Here is a 7,052-nt window from a genome sequence, read left to right on the forward strand (position 1 = left end):
GGTGACAGTAAATGGTGTGAGGCAGAAATATCTCGCAGTTTTGTGAATTTCGACCCGTCTTCAGGTAACTGCAGTCACGCAAGCTGCTTCGGCGGTGACGTGATTCACTTCGCTCGGAATGTTTAGAAAAATAAATTAAAAACAACAACAAGAGAAGAACGCTCAGGTGGCCAATGAATCAGGCGAAACAAAAAAATGCACGTAAAAACAAGGTTTCTTTTAGTGACGAGGAAAACAGGAAGAGTTAATCAGAAAAGCTGGTCTGTTCCGTGCGTTGTCATCACCGATGTCTCAATTCCCTCTGGACGATGGGCTTCGCTGTCTGAACTGGAGACACACATTGAGAGGCTCGTGGAAAGATTAGGTTTTCCCGGCGATCAGTTTTTCATCATTCCTCTTGTCGCGTTATTTTCGTTTGTATTTTCTCTCGCCAGCGGCGACATGTGTGCACCGCGGGAAAGATGATCAGTCGAGGCATGTCGGGAACTATCACAGAACCGGGACAACAGATCGAGACATTTTTAGCGCACTGTCATCGGGCTAGTGGGTCGTTCCCTCTTCTGTTCAAATTACGATAACTATAGATAAAAAATTGAGGGAGAAAATTAAAGATGAACGCGCAGGCATAAACACGAAGCAAGACGATAGGGCCGGTATGTTGAATAAATGCTTTCGCACAATTTTTCTCGACGGAATAATGATGATAAGCAGTGGGACTTTATAGTTCATCAATGTGAGACTTCATTGTTGTCCGATATTGTCTTCCAGAATCGGAAACAGGCTTAACACTACCTTTTTGAAGATGGTTTGTGTGGCAGGTTTGTTATTTTATGGAGGGTAAGGTTCCATCAACTATGGCTATGAAAGAGGCCGTCGAGGAGGACTCCGCGGCATTTAGACCTACTGATATCCTTAGTGTGAAGTGACATCGCACAGCCTACGGGTCACTAAAACTTGGCCTTCGTCGAAAACGTTCTTCGTAAGCGGGGCTACTAGCAGGATGAGATTTTTGGTTCTTTGTGCCTTGGTCTCCCTCGTGACCCCCTAGAGCCGTTGCACTCGCCTACTCTCGGCTCGGTAGCAGTAAAGTCACGTATTGTTCGCGTCTGCGATACCAAGCACCAAACAAATGCTTCTCTTTAGTGAATGCACATGTCTCTTGCTGTTTTTATATCTGCATGCAAGAATACAGCAACGTACAATGAACCTGTTTTTGCTTGGTTTCAGCTTCGCCTGCACCTTGTTTCTGTGATTAAAATTTACGACCGCGCGTTTTTTACACTTGCCCGTCACCGTTGCTGTGTGTCACACGTATTTAGGCCTTTGTTATAAGCAATCCTATGATCCGCTGGAGTTATTGCCGCTTGACACTCACTCGGTGAAATGAGAGACAGCACTTCGAAATTCGATGAAGTACTAACGAACAAGTGGGAAGAACGACAACTGACCATTGTTTATTAATTAATTAATTTATTTATTTATTTGGTTTGAGTACATAGAGAACACGAACACAGAGAAAATAGGGAGGGAACAGGCTTACAACTGCCACCTACAGGGACACAAAGCCTGCCTGCTCCTTGGGGAAGGGGAGGCATAGAGGAAATAAGGGATGAAAAAAAGGAGATAGAAGAGGAAAGCAAAAAAAAGCGGAAAAACACGCATACGCAAAAAAATTAAATAGTCACATGAAAAACGTCTATAAAGGTAACATCGGACATTCCATTGCAGCACAAAGGGGTGGGGCTTTCGACTATTCATATTGCCCATTAGTGGCTCAGTAAAAAGAGCCATCACAGGTGAATGGCCTCGGGGACTTTAATTCGAGCCCGAATGCGTTGGATATAACCCAAAAGACAGTTTCATTCGTTGCGTACAGCATACTACCGGGACAGAAGAGAAAATAGCAGCGATGCAGTCACCGCAGAAGTATTTCAATACCATTAAGCACGTAATAATGTAAAATGCTCGCAACCTAGCTTCCCGAACTTGTATCCACCGGTAACGTGTGGCAGATCCGAAATGAAATGCCTTGATGATTCAGTCTTCTGCGCACTCTTTTCTTGCTTTGCCTTCTTTTAATTTTTGAGTTCCTTTCGTTGCTGCTGTTAGGCGCCGATTGTTGGCAGCTAACGTTCTTTCGTTCTTTATTGCATATGTACATGTTGGCAACTAACGCATGAACATCACTGAGTGAGGCGCGCCCTGAGCGTCGTTTGCATGCGGTTTTATAGCTTCGATAGACAGAGGGAAGAGAAAAAAGAGAGGGTGGGAGAACGAGCGAGAGGGCAAGAGAGCATGATTGATTGATTGATTTGTGGGGTTTAACGTCCCAAAACCACCATTTGATTATGAGAGACGCCGTAGTGGAGGGCTCCGGAAATTTTGACCACCTGGGGTTCTTTAACGTGCACCCAAATCTGAGTACACGGGCCTACAACATTTCCGCCTTCATCGGAAATGCAGCCGCCGCAGCCGGGAATCGAACCCGCGACCTGCGGGTCAGCAGCCGAGTACCTTAGCCACTAGACCACCGCGGCGGGTCGGCAAGAGAGCTTGAACTTTTCGGGAATGGAAGCAGCGCGTTTGTTAGCCAGGCAATGACTTTGTACCTGCATGATTTAGAAACATTGCGGCTTTTGCGGCTGGCATTTTACGCGTTACCTCTTTTGACAATCGTCAACCATGTCCTGCAAAATCTTTTCACGCCAGTAAAATGTCTTTGAATTTCTTGACTTCTTATTGAAGATGCACAGTCAATAGTTCCTTTTTTAAATGAAAAGGCATTCTATTTTCACGAAGGTCACGGTGTGTTTTCTTAACACTAAAGTGTTTTATATCGAATCGACCAACACTTCCGCCAAGCATTTCCATCATAGAAATGATGCCCAAAAAATACACGCGATCAGACGGCGAAGATAAAAAGTCTATCAGTGAGAGCCACACCCACGACCTCCTGGTCCATGACAATAGATGCCGGGCACTCTGTCCACTTAGCTATGGTCACTCACTCCGGAGGTTTTAGAAACTTTCCTTTTGTATCTCACGCTTTCCTCTCAGTGTTCTTGGTTGGCAGTATGGTGTCGCCCTGTGGGAGCAGAAAATTAAAGCAGTGAATTCTGGCCTCCGCGATTATATCTTGCAATTCCATGCTTCATTCCTGCCATCCAGCGTGGTGTTTTTTTTATTATAAGGGCAATTTTGTCAACTGTCAGCGCCTTAAGACACTGCGTTGACGCACTTATGGCATCCGTCCAAACTAAAATAGCTCTGTGATGCGGGCCTGCCTCACCTGTTTGTAACACCGCATTTTCCGCCGACGCTCGCCCCGAGAAAAATCTCAACCGCTCTACAGGGGAGACACGTTTTCCAAGATGCTCAACACGTTTTATTGGCTCACAAAACAAAAAAGATCAATTACATATTAAAACAAGGTTACAGAGTTTGCACAAAGGCATCTTACATCTTTGCATTAAGGTATGAGACGATGAAATCTGATATGGTTAAGACTGTGCATCAAAAAGGAAATGCTTGTTGGGAAACGTTACATGAAGTTCAACTTATGCAGCAAGTTAAAACTTGCAGCCGGGCATGAAAGGCCTAATGCTTCTTTATGGCAGCGTCAATGTTATCAATTTGACTTTTTAACGCATTCCACTGATCCAGCTGAAGGCAGATTCCTTTTTTTCCTGGTTTCAAGTCCCCGTTGCCGTCCTCATAGTATTCGCGTATGTCAACCATGACTCTCCCTTTGAATTCCCGCACAGAGACGTAACGCTTTTTGGCCAGCATAAACATGCCATCTTCATTGTCCCCTGAAGATTTGCTACTTTTGCCTTTGTTGTCAGCTGCCTTTCCCCCTTTTTTTTGCGGAGGATTCCTGTCATCAGGACCGGAGTCAGAATCGCTGTCCGATTCAACCTTTGACCTCTTCTTCGACGACATGGCGTGGACTACGCGTGACTAGGCACTTCCTCGGATATCGTCAGGGCTGACGAGTTGAGCAAGCCGCCTCTAGTTATGATGATAAATAGGACTCCAGTGCCGGCAAACGCGCAATGAGAACAGAAAACAAAGACATAGAGCGTTTGGCATTTCCGCCTCTAATTCCAATGTGGAGTAATGGCGACCTCAGCCGAAGCAAGTCTCTGAGCTGAGTCCAATATGCGATGGTTTTCCGGCTATCACAGGTAGCCACTACAGCTACCAGAAGAATTTGTTTAATCATTGATCACGAAAGCTTGTTGTATAATCAATATATATATATATATATATATATATATATATATATATATATATATATATATATATATATATATATATATATATATAGGAGACGCAGCAGCGCCAAAACAAGGTGGAAGTTTTTGTAGTGCTTAACAACAGTCAGTCTAACGACAAATTGTGTCTAAACAGAAAAAAAGAAGTTACTGCATGACAAAGAGCAGTCTCCTCGTCGAATAAAGCACCATGGCACCAGCTTTATTAATTGTTCGACTATAAATGAAGCTGGTCAGTGCATGAAGCAATCACAGTACACGCCGAAGATTGGGGTGCTTTTGAAAGCAGCACACTCGCAGTGCTGATACTCAACCATGCTTTCAATTCTGCAATACTTTTATGGCCTGATTTTCCTGCTACATCTAACTTCTAAATATGCTGCCCACAAACGTCCAAGTTGGCCATTGCCGCTACTTGACATCAGCGATAGAAGACCCGGATGCCGACAGTCATGTTCCGACTTAACCTTCTTAATACTATATACTTAACTTCTATACTTCTATACCTAACCTTCTTGAACTGTAATGAAGCCTTCGATGACAAAGCGTTTGGAAAGGCTGTTGGACACCATAATTAGGTGATATCATAACTGGAAATAAAAACAATTATAAGGTAATTTTAGTGCAAAATAAAAAAGCACGAAAGTTGTCCTGTAACAAAAAAAAAGTCGGGGAAATCGTATCGTCATCTTTTTGTGGCTACATGCAATGCACAAAGCTTATGGGGCTGTCGCCGGACAACGGTATGCTATTTTTAGCGCCCTTTACATCAAGCTAGAAATATTGTTCTTATTTAACATTAATTAATAACTGGGCGCCAATACCGGCTGTAATAACGATTCTGGTGCTTGCATAAATCAGATTAAAAGATTAAGCCCATTTAAGGTTTAACTCATTTATTATTCACGCAACAACATTTTTGTTATATATACAGCTCATGGTGTGCATTAGTTATTAAGCGCAATAGTGTCTAAAAAATATGTCAAGCAGTAGAAGCGTATTTAAATTGCATGCGTAGAGATTTCGTAAATGCGCTTGTTGAAATAAAACGCTGACGGGTAATAATAAAAATTGTGGCAGTTGAACATCCCAAAACTACTATATGATCATGACAAACGTGGAATTTCAGGAAATTTCAACCACGTGACCTTCTTTATAGCGTACTTCTGAATCTGTATATATAAGGTGCTCGCCCATTCATGTTTCCACCGAAATTACGGCCACTGTGGCCATAATTTGATCTTGCTACCATCGGGTCAACAGTCGAGCATAATACCAGCGTGGTAAACAAAGGCTGATGGGGTAGTATATGCCGAAAAGCGCAAGGTCTGATACGCAGAGATTTCGTTTGTTCGTTCATTGCTTTGTTCATTGATAGTTGTCTGCGTATTTGTTTCGGCCTTCGTTCAAGTGGATGGATAGTTGACCACGTAGTCACAAAATCCGCTTAACAAAACCTTCTAGAAATGAGAGGTGTCCTTTCGCTTTTGCTTTCCTGTTTTTTTTTTGCTGCATATGGGACCTTCGCACATTTAGCTCTCTTTAAAGAGACACGCTGACTCTATTTTGGAGAGTAGCCAATTTCATGACGCCCTTAAAAAGTGTCGACACTTCTTTCAAGAAACAATGGCCACATGAGAGTCACATATTTGCAAAAAAAAGTATTAACACCAGTCATACAGTCATGATTCAGCTGGCATAAATTGCAGTTCCAAAGCATGGAATATGCTGACAAATAACGCGAGAAGAGCAGCAAAGTCTCAGTAATTCGTATGAATACAGCGTGCCCTCACCAGAAATACAACGAGATATTAAACAATTTTCATAAGTGTCATACGGTTCTGGAAATCTGTTTAGTACGAATAATGCTTGTTAGTCACCATGTACCCAGGTTATTCTCGAGTAAAAAAAAAATCGATGGCCTTTAAATCGCGTCATAACATCTTCCTTCGTGTGCGGAGTCTTGGATACCATAATACCTTCCAGATGACTGTGCGCAGAAGCTCGACAAATAAATCGATGTTGCAAAAGAGGAACCACAATATACAAAAATAGGTGTTGGGCGTTTAAATTTCTCGTATTTTGTGAATAAAAGTTAATCATTGCTTAGTTCCTCTGAAAGAATGTCAATGCGATTCCAGTACAATGGGATGTCCGTTCGTACGTGACAGCCGTCAAGATGGCCAATCCTTCCTTCAGCACCCGCAGGGCAATGGATCTCAGCAACGTGAATGACACAGGCGTTAATCGAATAGGTTCTATCTTTAAACTTTCTGTTGGGCGAAATACTGCTCGCGGAGACAGGGGACAAAAAAAACATGCGTACAGTAAAAAAAAAACAAAACTGTTCGATGTGCTAAATGATCCGTAGAAGGGACAAACCATTAGCTACACGGGGTTCAACGCCTCGTGAAGAGTGTTTGAATCGACACTGTCGCAAGCGACACTGTGTTTTTATCTCGATGATTTCCGTTCTGCCTGATAGCATACACGAAGGGTACTGCTAGAAGTCTAAAGAGGCAATTCGGTAATGGAAACTGCTGGCGCCAGCACTACCGTCTTTGAGGCCATCGCGGCACTGTTTTGGGCCTCCATATACATGGGGTCTCGGCCCTCTTCGCTCAATCGAGTAAAATTGGCAGCCCGGGCTATTCAGTTGACTTACGCCACTTACGCCGTGCGTGTAAAGCTCGAACCCGTTAGACACTTTTCTGAACCATTTGCACACCTCCAGCTGCGTGCCACTAACGTTCTTTTTTAATGCAGAGAATTTAC

General features: G+C 43.2%; 1 pseudogene; it reads right to left on the minus strand.

The window, feature by feature from the left end:
* Positions 1-3,597: 3,597 nt before the first annotated feature.
* LOC142795229 (activated RNA polymerase II transcriptional coactivator p15 pseudogene) lies at positions 3,598-3,942 on the minus strand (annotated as a pseudogene).
* Positions 3,943-7,052: the final 3,110 nt, after the last annotated feature.

Source organism: Rhipicephalus microplus, chromosome 2 (genome assembly GCF_043290135.1).
Source record: "Rhipicephalus microplus isolate Deutch F79 chromosome 2, USDA_Rmic, whole genome shotgun sequence".
NCBI lineage: Eukaryota > Metazoa > Arthropoda > Arachnida > Ixodida > Ixodidae > Rhipicephalus > Rhipicephalus microplus.